This window comes from Ailuropoda melanoleuca, chromosome 6, assembly GCF_002007445.2.
Source record: "Ailuropoda melanoleuca isolate Jingjing chromosome 6, ASM200744v2, whole genome shotgun sequence".
NCBI classification, from domain to species: Eukaryota; Metazoa; Chordata; class Mammalia; order Carnivora; family Ursidae; genus Ailuropoda; species Ailuropoda melanoleuca.
This window is the reverse complement of record NC_048223.1, coordinates 112,115,805-112,130,536: the sequence shown is the minus strand read 5'-3', so window position 1 is coordinate 112,130,536 and position 14,732 is coordinate 112,115,805. Positions and strand designations below refer to the sequence as shown.

General features: G+C 36.2%; 1 protein-coding gene across 6 annotated transcripts in view; it reads right to left on the bottom strand.

Annotated features, from left to right (window-relative positions):
* Nucleotides 1-14,732, bottom strand: part of VTI1A (vesicle transport through interaction with t-SNAREs 1A) — a 368,766-nt gene that overhangs the window by 265,004 nt on the left and 89,030 nt on the right. The gene's annotated exons all lie outside the window — the stretch shown is intronic.

The following is a 14,732-nucleotide window of genomic DNA, read 5'->3' as shown; positions in this document are numbered from 1 at the left end:
TAATGAGTGAGAGATTAGTGCTTTTAGTCTGGACTGAATGAGACTACCACTTCCTAAACCAGATTTAAATCTCTCTGACTCTTTTTAAAGTTGTATCATAACAAGGCCAAAGTGATACTGAATCATTTATGAGGTTTTTACAGTTGAAATATCAGAGTCATATATGTGCAAAAGTATTTTTCTGACATTTGAATTTCAGCAATAGGCAATTCTAAGACATTTCAAGTTATGCAAAACTTGACATTTCCATATTAATATACAAAACAATGATGATGTGAAAAGCCACTTCTCTACCAATACTTAAAACTTAAACACTTAATAAAACTTTAGAAGCATAGACCTCTAAAATTCAAACCCACATAAGAAGTACTTACATAAAAGCTTTTAATGTTTATCCACATGAAAAGTATCTGCTGAACATTCATCTGCACTGATCTTTTTTATTTATACATGGAAAATCAGAAAACATTATTAATTGCTTTTCAGACCACTTATTTCCAATTTAACTTTTCTTCGTTCCTCAGGTACACACGTCAGAATATTCCTGTCACGAGCTATAGATCATTTAAATTGTTTCTCGAGTGTTAAAAACTACATTAAATAAAATACAATTAAGTAAATTTCACTTTCCTGAACAGCAGGAATCTCAGCCAGCTGTTATTTTATAAGAAACTGAAATGAACCACTCACAAATGACCACCATGCCCAGTGATTATCTCCTTCACACCAAAACTGAAATATTTTGACAAGATGATCTCTTGGTAGAAACAGTAAAGACATTTTTTTTTTAAAGGCTGAAATAAGTAGGGTAATAATGAAGAACAAAATGTATAACATTTTCAAGCTGCAAATTAACAAGGAGGTATTGACTTTTCTTTGAGGTCAATAACAGCTCTTATTGATCTAAAAAGTTAATACCTACAAAGGTCAATGTAAGATCTCAAGGGTCAACAAATCTGGATTCGAACTTCCACTTCCTTTCACATATAAATATTGCTGAAATGGGTACAATTGTGTGTGGAGAAATAAGGAAATCATCACTATGATGCTGGAATAAACCAAAGAGGTAGGCAAAGGAAGTTAAAAATAAAGTTTTAAAAGTCAGCTACTATAGAATTTTCAGGGACATTGACCTTTAGATATAAATCCTTGTATTATACAATTTGGGCAGTTACATACAGAGAAACAAAAATAACAGAATATTATGTTTTTACAAGTGTTTTGTCTCTTCGTGGTATTGACACATGGAATCTCTCTTTCTCTCTCTAGCTGTATGTTTTGAGAAATTATGATATGAAATAATTTTTCAAGAATATACTTGAGGCATTTTCAAATATAGATAAAATTCTTCTTTAAAAACGAGATTTTTATTTATTTATTTGACACAGAGGGAGAGCAAGTAAGTACAAGCAGAGGGAGTGCCAGATGGAGAAGCAGACTCCCTGCTGAGCAGGGAGCCCGATGTGGGGGTCGATCCCAGGACCCTGGGATCATGACCTGGGCCAAACACACATGCTTAACTGACAGAGCCACCCAGGTGCCCCGATAAAATTCTTTTTTAGTTTTAAAATTAATCAGTAACATTTTGGGAAATTCAGAAGTGGAAAAATTAACTATGATCTTAACATTCTTACAAAACTGTTTCTATTGTCATCATATAGTCTGTCTTGTTTTTGTAGACTGAAAAAAAATATTGACTACAATTCGTCTAATAAGTAAAATGGTCTACTCCTTACACATCATAAAGAGGGCACATGTGGATGAACTACACGAACACTGAGACCATGTCCCCATTTCCTGCAGTTGTAAAATGAAGTGATTGATTAGTCTGATCTTTTTTGATAGCCAAATAAAAGTTCACATTGTTCTTTTCAGGATGACTAGAAGCACTGAGGGAGGGAGAGCAAAGAAAGAGGAAGCAAACATTCCTAGGACACTTCCAGTGCCCAAACCTGAGCAAGATGCTTTAAACAGACATGGGTTCTGTCAATTACTGGGAAGGCCCCAATACTGACAGTGGTGATATAAAAGTTAAAAAGGAGAGGCCAAGTCTGCAGCAGTGGCAATATCACACTGTGGCTCTTCAGCAAATATGAGGACTACTGTGATTAAATGTACTTAAAAAAAATAATAAACTTATTTTAGAACAGTTTAGATTTGCAGAAAAATTACAATAGTACAGAGAGTTCCCATATACTTAATACCCACTGTCTCCTATTATTAACATCTTCCATTACTATAGTACATTTGTCACAGTTAATGGACTAACATTGGTAAGTATTATCAATTAATGTCCACACTTTCTCCACATTTCCTGAGTTGGTGTCTAATGTCCTCAGATATTTGTCTGATGTTTCAGGATCCCATTCAGGATACCACATTACATTTAGTCCCCATGTCTTCTTAGGTTCCTCTCGGTTCTGACAGTTTGTACTATTCTTTAAGCACATACTTTAGAAATGGTATAAATAAATTTGCTGACTTGTATCTATTGTCAACACTTAGATGAAAACGCAGCAGAATTATCTTTTGTTACAGATCTAAGGAATATAAATTTGAGAAGTGAATGGAGATAAATGCTTGGTAGAAAAGAAAGCAAATGATATTGACTCTTTACTGTGTCTATTAACAAAATAGAGATAAGAGGGAAAATTTTGTTTGTCGCAAATTCTAGAAGATTACATGCACTGACCTGACTCATAAGCCATCTCTTTCTCCACCTCTCCCCACTATATTCTACAAGCCAGGGTTCTGACTGACTGGATTATGAGGTAGTCAAGTGGGTAAGGAATAAATGCTATGGCAGAGGAGGGTAAACTGCCCATCTGTATTCGTACAAAGTTGTGACTAGAAAGTGGCTGTTCAGTTGCAAGTAGAGTTCTTAGCCCCTAGCCCCTTGGTGGCATCATCCACCGAGTCCTCACCAGTGGAACGTACGCAGAATCAATGTGTGTTGCTCGGTACCTATGGAGTTTCTAAAGCAGGCGTGCCTTCTCCATTCTCACTGCCTGGTGGCCGACACAACGGAGAGGACTCAAAAGCCTCCGTGAGCAGCACAGCCACAAAGTGGGAGAAGCCTGGATTTCTGAAACACCGCCTGGAAGTCCGTCTACTCACCAGGAAGGAACACTTGCGCTAGACTGTTCCAAGAGTGAGCAATAAGCTTTACTACATCCAGCCACTTGGGTATTTGGGGTTTATATGTCACAGCAGCCAGTGTGACTCTGCAAAGCAGCACAGGTGGAAACTACCATTTCTGAACACCGATGATGGGCTGAACATGCAATGGGGGTTTTATGGGGTTTACCTCATTTAACTCTCAGGTCAACCTCCATTTAGAAGACCCGCAAAGATTTTGTAGATCAGGAAATGAAGACCAGGAAAGACTAAGGAACTTGCCCAAGGTCTCCCGGTTTATCACGTGGGAGAACCAAGATTTGAACTTGTCTATTTACAAAGCTCCATTAATATTCCATTTTGCTCCACTACACGCGAAAGACAGGTGATCTGACTTGGCTCTTGGATTACAAAATAATTCCTACGCATTTTAAATGCATAAACATTTTTAGCCTCAAAAGAGAGCAAAAATTGTACATGTGTTCTCCCTACTTTTTATGTAATAGATGGGAAGTCCTCATTTACAAGGTGTGGGTATGAATGAGACCATTAGTTGGCTTGAATGTGTTAGCATTTTCCAGATCAAGACGATGGTATACAAAAATACACACGGTGTTATACAAAGATACACTCCACTTTTGTAACGTGCTGATCCTCTTACAGGGTTTAATTTGAGCAGAGTCCAACAACTCAGGAAGAACTGTTGCTCCATGAGGTATACGGTTAACAAAGGAGAGAACAGAAAGACTGACTTGTTCTCACAACAGTATGAATTTAAAGAACTATATGGGGTGTGCATTCTACAGGAAGCCCAAGTAGGAAGAAAAATGAAACACTGTACCTTGCACACAGCAATCAAGATGAGGGGACTTATTGTAGTAAGAAAATTCACAGCTGGAAGGCAATATCAGTGAGGCAATAAGATACTTGGTCCATCTTCATGCTTACCTTTTAGGGTCATAGTTTTTTTTTGAAAAAAAAAAAGGTCTCTTTTTTATATTAACAAAGTCACTCCAGTCAATCTCTTTAACTCAACCTACATGAAAAATTTGGATGACTTTGTAAAAGTTCTATGTTAACGCCAGTGAGAAAAATTGGTGAATCCTTTAAATTTGTGTAGCTTTCTTATTATGACAGTTTTTTTTTCTTTGTTTAAATAATAGGCCCTAATCATCAAGTCTGCATAGAGCATTGAACATTAGAGATAATTTATAGATATGCTAATGAGGAAGAGGGAAACAAAAAGTTCTGATTCCTTCATGAAACCAGATGAAACTTAATATCCACTCTGGCTGGTAAAAATTGATAGCATTTGGGGAAGGATTCAGGGGAACAGTCTACTAATAAGTCTGAACAAATAATTTCCATTTCAGATAATTTATTGATACAATGAGATAACAAATGTAAAGGTAGATGGAAAATTTCAAAGTAGATTTTACAATGTTATTCTTAATATTAGCATTATTATTTTCAGCACATAATACAAGGTTAAAAACTACTGAAGTTTATAATTCAAAGCATTAAAAAACCTGCAATGTTTTAAAAAATAATTACACGTCTGACTATTAAAATGGATAGGCTAATTGGGGGGTTACTCTGAAATAATAAAAAGTTTGAGGGAAATGTTTTTAAAACAAATGAAATCACTTTCAAGTATACTTAATAACTAAGATGAACATTAGCGAGGCCATAGGACACACTACAGAAGTCTTCACAAACCATGTATTTGTTCCTAAGCAAAAAACCTGATTTTGCTCCCCCTTTACTCACCTCCCCTTGCTCCCTCTGGATTTATTCTCTAGGGTCTGCCTTTCCCTGACACAATGAAATGGACTTAATTACTTCCTGTGCTTTGCTTCAAAAATACTAAATATATTTATTATATACTATGTATTTTCCCATTAGATATTTTGCCAAGATAGTCCCCCTTATCAAAGAAACTTTGTATACTAAGTGCCTAGGACAGTGCTGGGGTCTGCTACTTTCTCAATTATACAAAATCTATTTTCCCTTTCAGGTGGGTTGAATATCTCCCCTACCCTACTCCCAAATACAAACTTTGCTAATAATATTAATTTAAGCCAGTATTTTCTTGTTCTTTTAGAGATCAACTTAGCTTAGTCCAGGTCTAATGAACCCTAATTCGAATTTCTTGGGGCTCAATAACTATTTTCTGAATAAATGTTAAGGCTCCACTGTGCTCTTTTCAAGTGCCATATACTGCAAAATAGCACTGGAAATGGAAATAAAGAAAATTAGCTCCATTTTAAAGGTGTATGCACTTAATGTGCACATAAATATCAACCTTTTAATATGGACAAGGACCTTAGGCAATCGATCGTGATGGGACTACCAACATGGAGGATAATGGGAGGATTACTCAACAACATGCTTAGTTTTCCTCCAAAAGGGACAGTCTTCAAAAAGCTTCCTTGTCTGGCTTTAGGGTGGTTTCGTCTCTCTAAATAAATAGATATTTATTTAACTATGACTTAGAGTTTATACTTCAAGATGCAAAAGGGCAACACGGGGCCATACATGAATGATGACCCACCATGACAGTCTCTTTGATAATGACTTTACTCGGAAAAATATATTCTTCAATAAAAAAATTATTTTTTAATGTTGACTTTGTTCTCTTACGGCAATGCTGGAAAACATTGTAGCCCAACAGGAAATACAGGCGAAAGCTTCAAATGTAGAGCACACACAAAAAAAACATTTTTAAAGCTCATGCCCATCAAGTTTCCCACTTGATATAAGTCGTACACAAAGTCTTAGTCCAATGTGAACCCATGCTGTGAAAATTCTGTAGCACCCACCTCAGAAAATTCTGTTAAATACATAAACACTGCTGAAAAGAAAACTTCTGGGCCCTACAAGTCAGACTCAAAGGGAAAATAAACCTGATTAAAAAAGAATCCCAAGGAAAGTTATATAAGTACAGTGCAACAAGGTCATAAGCTTAACCGTCCTTCACTGTAATATTTGAAAGTAAATTGGCATTTTAGCGATCTGCTTTGGTCGTCACTCTTTTTCTCAACTCACAGAGATGCAACAGAATAAGAATGGCTTCACGTGTATCTTACAAACCAAATGGAAAAGTGATAGGCATTATGGGGTAAGACACCTTTAAAAATGAGTATAATACTTTTTAATGGATTAAAAATGAACCCTATGAATTCACTTGGACCACCTAAGGAGAAGATTCTCCAAATAGGGTATAAATGACATCCTTTTCTTACTACTATGGAGCTCACCAATATTTCAGAGAACCTCACAAAGTAAATTTAAGTGTAACTTAAAAATGTTCTTCAAGAGCTTCAGCCAAATGACAACCTCCTCTGTTCTTTTCAGAGCAGAACCACAGCTTTTTGAGATGTAAGACTCTAATAGGGTTGAAATTATAAAGTAAGTGGTAACTAGACATTAAAAGTGATTATTTTACCACTGAGTGAAAACTTTTAAAAACTTGTAGGACATGGTCAGGTAATTCTTATTGGCATTTAATAAAATGCATTTTCAAGCAAAGGTATCTTTAAGATTCTGAAAGCATAACCACATATTCCACCAGCCAAAATAATGAATAGAGAAACTTCTTTCTAGCAATATTTTTTCTGTCAAAAAGTTTAATATTTCTGTAGAAAAATATTTTTTCTAATATATACATATATAATACACACACACACACACACGGATAAAACAGATGGTTAATATCAACCCAAATATATAATCCCATTTTCTGTTCCTATATTGCAGAACAATATAAAGTGTTAATTTGATATTGTTGCAATAATATGGACATGGCAGTGCCTTTCTGAACACCCATCTGTGCCTAAACAAAATTACTTAAGTTAAAAATCTGAATCAGTGTTTACAGGCATAACATTGTCTACTCAGATAAGCCAGGACTAGGATATCATGTTTTTCTAGTTCTGCATCCCTGAAGTATCTGACACTCAGCAGAGCTCAAGGAAATCTTGTTGAAAACATAAAATACAATCTGTACCTTCTTTTCTATAATGTGTACCGCTCCCACTAATATTACAGAATCAGAAATTTATTCTTCTACCAATTGATAACAGCTCTCAGAGCAAGAAACATACAGTTAATACTTTTTGGATCTATTTTCCCAGAAGTCTTATAAATGATTTACTAGTAAGTGGAGAGAGAGAAAAGAAGTTTGCTATATTTTGTGACGGAGATATATTAGCTCAGTTTCAAGCTAGCTTACAACTTCAAAAATAGTTTTATGTTTTACACTGTATTATTGAGCATTGTTTTACCCATCAATCTTTTCTGTAGATAATAGATTGATACCTTCAATGATCTGTATTTTTGAATAAAACCATTACACGGCACCCAGCAATGAACACTCAAACTATTTCTTGGAGAGAAGAAGGGAGGGACAGAAGAAGGAGAAAACAGAAAGAGATTAATATTAAGGATGAGGAGGAGGCAGAAAAGTAAGAAAATGTCAGGAGACATGGGAGAAACTCCTGGAATGACAAAGAAAACGACTGCCTTCAGTTTGATAAAAACTTTGTTTCAACAGATACTTACAAGACTGATTAAAATTTCAAAATGAGTTCTATACTGAGTTGATTAAAATAATAATAATAAGGTAAGTTGAAAGACAGTATCAAGAACCAGAAGACAGAATGTGATAAGGCTGCAGTATTGTGGTGTCATATTCCATAGTCCTCCTATAAGCCCATGAAACTCTCTGGAAAACTCCATCAGTAGTTCAGCCAAGACTCTGAGACAATTAAAGATACAAAGGAAGGGACTTCATATCTTAAATGCATTTGTTCTATTTCAAAAGTTCTGAACATGAAACACATTTTGTTTGATTTTTAAAAAGGTAAACTGATACTTGATTGCTTTTCTTGTATGAACTCTTAAAAAAAGATGTAGGCAAAGAAGAGAAACAATGGTGTACATAAGATATCTTATTTGCTGAAAATGCTGTAATTCTAAGAATTATTCATTTTCCAGAAGGAAAAAAAAAACAAGTACTCCATATGTTTCTCTGGCTTACTCTATTAGGTCAAAAAAATTTGGATTTTGATGACATAAAATTATAAAAAGCAAAAATAATCTAAACACATCATGTAATACAGGCTTGTGGAAGTATATTCCTAAAATGGGGAATATCTGCAACTTAAAATTAGGTTAACTATTTACAGAGTATTGAAATATTGAGATTGAAGTAAAATCTATTTTTTTTATTTTAAAAAAAAATTGTAAGGGGTACAAACTTTGGAAAAAGGGTACACACTTTAAGCTGTAAAAAGAATATGGCCTGAGGATCTAACAATGGTGATCATAGTTGATAACACTATATTATATAACTGGAACTTGCCACAAGAGCAGAACTTAAATGTTTTTACCAAAAAAGAGAGTGCGCGAGCGAGCACACAAGAATCTTCATAGAAAAAGAATGGGACTCCCAAGAAAACCCTCAAACATATATGGAAGAATCTTCTTTTTTTTTTTTTAAAGATTTTATTTATTTATTTGACAGAGAGAGAGACAGCCAGCGAGAGAGGGAACACAAGCCAGGGGGAGTGGGAGAGGAAGAAGCAGGCTCACAGCAGAGGAGCCTGATGTGGGGCTCGATCCCATAGCGCCGGGATCACGCCCTGAGCCAAAGGCAGACGCTTAACCGCTGTGCCACCCAGGCGCCCCATGGAAGAATCTTCTGTATCATTCCTACAACAAATAAGGCCTAGATAGAAAATATTTATCTTATGAAAATGACTTCTAAATACATAACATTGGTATTATGCTTACTCAGAAAATCTATCTTTGCATTTTTCTAATGAAACAAGACATAGAGGAAATTGTGATAAATATATCATTCCTTAAAAAGAATGTGAGTACTGTTAAATATAGGGAAAAATGTATTTTGAGGAAAATAAAGTAGTATAATGAGTCTCTTTTGGGTTACTGGATAGGTTATTAGCTATTCTAGTTGCCAAGTAATGTCTACTTACATTTTCGTAAACAAAGTAAGGTAAATAATTATTACAGCTCCTAAATACGACCTCATATCCAATGCCACCAATATTAGCAGACACAACCATATGTATTACTTCTTAGAGAGTGCAGGTGTTAACTACCCATGGCTACCTGCCTAAATTTTTGCACACATGTTTAGATATACATATCCACATGTGTATAGGAGACTCAAGGGAATGAACTTTATCCAGTTCAAACAGACACAGACTAAATGCTAACACTGGAGAGTGGATATCGAATTAAATTTGATTTAATCTTCGATGATCTTGTTAAAATGCGGATTCTGATTCAGTAGATCTAAAGTAGGACCCAAGATCCTGCATTTCTAACAAGCTCCCAGGGAATGTTGCTGGTCCTGAGGCCCACTTTGGGTAGTAAGGAACTAACCCATTCCTCTTACACTGATACAAAATTAAGCAAAGTAATAATATGTTTACATTCAGAACCTACCTAAAGCGAAGATTTCTAGAGAAAAAAAAAACATACTTTTGTGAGGTAATTTACAAAATCTTTCCATACACATTGTTTTATTTATGCCTTGCATAAACTCGAGGAAATAGGTATCATTATCATAATTTTTCAAATAAAATATCATCATAAACTTGGTTTTAAACTCAGATTTATAATTGCCATGTCCATCATCAACAGCCCAATGGACTGGCCATCGTCTGTGTAAAGTCCAACCAGGTGCAAGGACTAGTAAGTCTCCATTTGAGAGGGGTGTGCTATCCTTAAGCAAGAATCTTTGGGATCACATGCAATTGTTAAGGAAATTAATGACGAATTTCAAGCTCCTTGCTCCTGAATGGCTTTTAAAATGACTTACAATTTCCCCTTTATCTTTACCATCAAATCCTTCCATTCATTTCAACTGGTAAAAGAACCAAATCTTGAAGTACTATAAACATTTCCTAGCAAGTCTCCTTGTGTCCATTCCTTTGCCACTCCACCCCTACAATACCTGTTCTCCACAATTCAGATCAGGCCACTTGTCTGCTGAAAGCATTCCAACAGCATCATACACGAAGAGTCAAATTCAGGCTCCTTCCCATGCCCTGGGACCCCACAGAATCTGCACTGCACCTGGCTCTGACTTAATCATGTACCATGCCCCCTTGCTCACTTTGATGCAGCCATATTGCTCTTCCTTCTGTTACCTGAACACCCCGGACACCTTCTCATTTTAGAGTCCTTGTGTTTGCTTTTCCCTTTTAGAATCCTCTGCCCCAAATGTGCTTACTGATGGCACCTTTGTACTGTTCAAGAGTCAGCTTACAAGGCACCTCTCTGGGGATGTCTTTCCTGACTAGCTAGCCTAAGGTTGCCTACATCAGTTACTCTTTAATACCCTGCTTCATTTTGCCACTATCTGAAATGTACTAGTCCCTTCATTCATTAATTTAACAAAATGCCTGTCTCATTCTGCCCCCAAACCTTGTTCCCATACATAAGCTGCGTGGGAACAGGGACCTTGGCTATCTTGATTACTACTGTATCCTCAGCACATGGCACACAGTATTCAATAGTTAGTTTCGGAACAAATTATGTGAAAGGGAACTTAATAGATGTGAGAACATGACATATTTTTTACTACAACAGATCACTTTGGAAAACCTAGGAAAACCTTGGGACCCATTCATATCTAAGTTTGGTCTATTGATTAAGAGCAGGACATCAGATAGTCTGGCTATACTATTTCCTAACTTGATTATAAATGTGGGCAAATAACTTACTCTCTGTACCCATTTTCCCTTCTGTAAAATGAGAAGAGTAATGACTGCACAGGGTTGTGGAGGGGATTAAAGAGATATTGAAGGCAGAAGACTGAGAACGGTGTGTGGCCCATGTTAAGCGTTCAATAAACACTGCATTGTTTCTACATTATGTCCAATCCCTAGTCCATGGAGGGGAACCCGCAGGGCCCTGAGTGATGGATGGAGCACCCTTTCCTCATACCAGGAAGGCTGGCAGAAGTAGAGCACCTTGCTGTAAGAGATCAACGACCAAATGGAACATCAGAGCTCGGTGGCTTGAAGTGGCTCCTGAGGGAAGGAGTGCTGACTCATAAAGCTTGGATACCCAGCGATGGCAGGAGCAACGTTAATAACTGGTACAGGCAACTCTTCAAAGACGGGAGGTTACTAACTGTAGACAAACACTCTCATGGTTCCAGAGATGTACTACCAAGTGCCGTAAGGCACAGGGTGGGATAGCTGACTATCTTAAGCTATCTGCTTACCTACTGAAAGGAGAGAGTGAGACTTGTATTTTTGCACTTGTATAATTTCTCTTTCAACCTATTTTGTTGATTAATCACATAGTTTCCATTAGTTTTGTGCCTGTTGTAATTCTGGGACAATTTGCTTCAGAGGAAAAAGAAAAATCATAATTTCAGAATAAAGGGCAGATGACCCAGTGTTTTAAGTATAAAGTCCCTGACCTCAAACAAAATTGTTATCTCCACAGCTAAGAGTCAGACCTGACAATTAGTAGTAAATGAAAAAAAGGAAGAGACACTTTTTATTCACAGATTTTAGGACAAGAACTTACAGGAAATGCCAAACTGGGTCAAGCCAGTGGCTCATACAATCACCAAAGTATTTGGTCTTTGATGGTCACTCTCAAGGAAGTTTGTGGGTCTGATAATTATCTCTCTTGATGTCAGTCTTAGACTAAAATGTCCTACCATCAGCTCTTTAGTTTAATATCATATACTCTTCCCTCTGTCTCTTCTTTTCTAGATAGAGCTGTTCGATTAACTGGTAATCTTATCAATTTTCTCAAAAAGGATCTAAGAAAGAAAATTTGATTGGTATTAAACTCAATACATGTCAAGGTGTAAATGGTACTTAGAAATAATTACGTACTTTTTCTCAGACCAAATGCATTTTGGACATGTGTCCCTCTGCTGAGTAGCTGTTCTTAAAGAGACAACTGCCAACTGGACAAAATAACTTTTTAAAACATAAAAAAATGTTTCAAGAACTTTAGAAGATAAATTTCATTATTTGCTAGGAAGACGTTAGTGGTTAAACTAATATGCTTTCTATTCTATTTACATACAATTGATTACATATAATAAACTTTATTTTATGATATTTGGCAATAATAGTTATCAAATTAATGAACAGAAAAGTTTACAGATTTTTGTTGAAATTTCTTGCAAGTAATTTTGAAAGATGACCACTTTTGCTAACAATAACCCAAAAATGATGACTTTTACAGAGCCCTCTGTACTTTCTAAGAACTTGAATATATATGACCTTATTTTACTTTATGACAACCTTATGAGATACATAGAATCTGGGTGTTAGGTTTCTATTTTGCAAACAAACAAACAAAAAAAACATACACAGAGAGATTAAGTGATTTCTCAAAGTCACACAGCTGATTAATTACCAGGCCAAATAATGAAGTTGCTCTTTCTTTCTCTAATTCAGTCCATCAGACAATATTTCCTAGATTTTATAGACAAGTAAAGTTTCAAAAAACATTTCAGAGAACCCAAATAGGGTTGTCAATTTTGTTATTTTCCAGGTAGAGAAAAATATATATATAACTTCTACCTACTATTTATATCACATCATAAAACTATCTTGTCTTTTATCACCCCCAAATAGGAAAAACATCATCTTAGAAAATGTATAGTCCTTAAATTAATACAATCTGCCTTATGAGAAAGTTACTACTTTGTAATTTTTTTCTTATTTTGCTGTTGCCTAGCAGAAACTGCTGTTGTGGTCTAAGAACCATTAGACCAATATTAATACACCATTTCCCTCCTTTCTGCTGTTTCAAGTCTTACTAGCTTTTCTACTTCTTATCCTCCTTGCATTTCATAGTCTTTAAGAAAAAGAAACCAATAAGTTTTTGCTTTTGAAAGACTTTGTTCTTCTACTAATTCTATAACAAAATGATTAGCCTCACAAGTTTACATCACAATCAAAACACAGGGCTGTTGGCTGACCAGGTGTGACCAGGCTGAGGGCTAGCTGGGAAGCAGGAAATGCAGAAACAACATGGCGCCTGTCACAGTGACATTTTCCCCATATTATTTTAGTAAGAAGCAAGAACAGGACAAAGGCTTTGTGCCGCCTTCTCATTTTTCACTCCACTTTCAAACTTATCTAAGAAAATGTGATGACTCCCGTCTAGGCAAAGGCTGTACCATATCTGTCTTCACTTCCACAAAGCCCACCCTGTTCCTCCTCCCAGACTTGGTTTTATAGTCTGCAAGAACTTCCCAAGCCTTATATGACAAATAGATATCTAATTTTACAAAACTTTATAAAATACCATTGTATTCTACCAAAAAGTCCAAGGGTATGGAGCCTGGTTTTTGGGACGTTCTTAAAGTGACATTTTCCATGTTGACTACATTGATAAGCTGATGTGAATGTTATATTTTAGCACACATCAAAAGGAATAACCATCAAATCCCATTCAATCTTATCCTCTTGATCAATGCAGTATCTGTGATCTTCTTTGATGACTTCCTTAAGCTTGGGAGGGAAATACATGAATGATACAGTGAGAGAGAAAAGGTAGTCCAATCAGACAAATCAAGTCCTGTGATCAGGTGTCAAAGCAAGAATATCCCCTACCCAACACAGTCCCATGTTGTAAGAGACTCACCAATGGGATGTTTTGTTGAAGAAAGTCCCTTACTGTTCAGTTGGTACAGGGCTACATTCCCCAAGGATGTCAAAGTAACACTTTTTAAAAATTCCTTAAATATATACAAATTTCAACCACAATATAATTTTTTTTATGAATAGAGAAAGATAAGTACCTGTATTTCATCAAATGACCACAATAATAATTTTTTTTTAAAGATTTTTTTTTATTTATTCGACAGAGATAGAGACAGCCAGCGAGAGAGGGAACACAAGCAGGGGGAGTGGGAGAGGAAGAAGCAGGCTCATAGCGGAAGAGCCTGATGTGGGGCTCTCCCATAACGCCGGGATCACGCCCTGAGCCGAAGGCAGATGCTTAACCGCTGTGCCACCCAGGCGCCCCCACAATAATAATTTTTATATTTGTATAGTTTTATGGTATATAAAACATTTTAGCATATGGTACCATTTCTCAGGAATATTCTGAGATAGGTAATATTATTTCCATTTATTGAAGAAGAAACTGAAACTCCGAGCTTATGTGATTTGCTCAAGGTCACAGAAATAAGAGCTAGAACCCAAGTCTGTCCTTTGACCTCATCATGTTCAGGGCTCTTTCTGTTACTGACATTCTTCACTTCTAAAGGTGAGCCCAAGGACAAAAAGAACAAATGAAAGCTGGCTTTTATTCCAATCAGGGCAGAAAGCCAATCTATTAATAATGTCAGAAAAGAAGGGCTGCCCACATTGTTAAAGAATCTGGAGGGGTTATGGTTTTCTTTAGTTTCCTCACTATTACTATAATGCCAATTCCATTTGTGTTCTTCCTATTCATTCCTTAGGACTCATCACATGGTAAGCCAGTACAGGATACCCATGAACTCAGGGCAAGAGAAAACACTGACCATTCACACACACACACACACACACACACACACACACACACACACACACAAAATATTTGGTATCATTTTC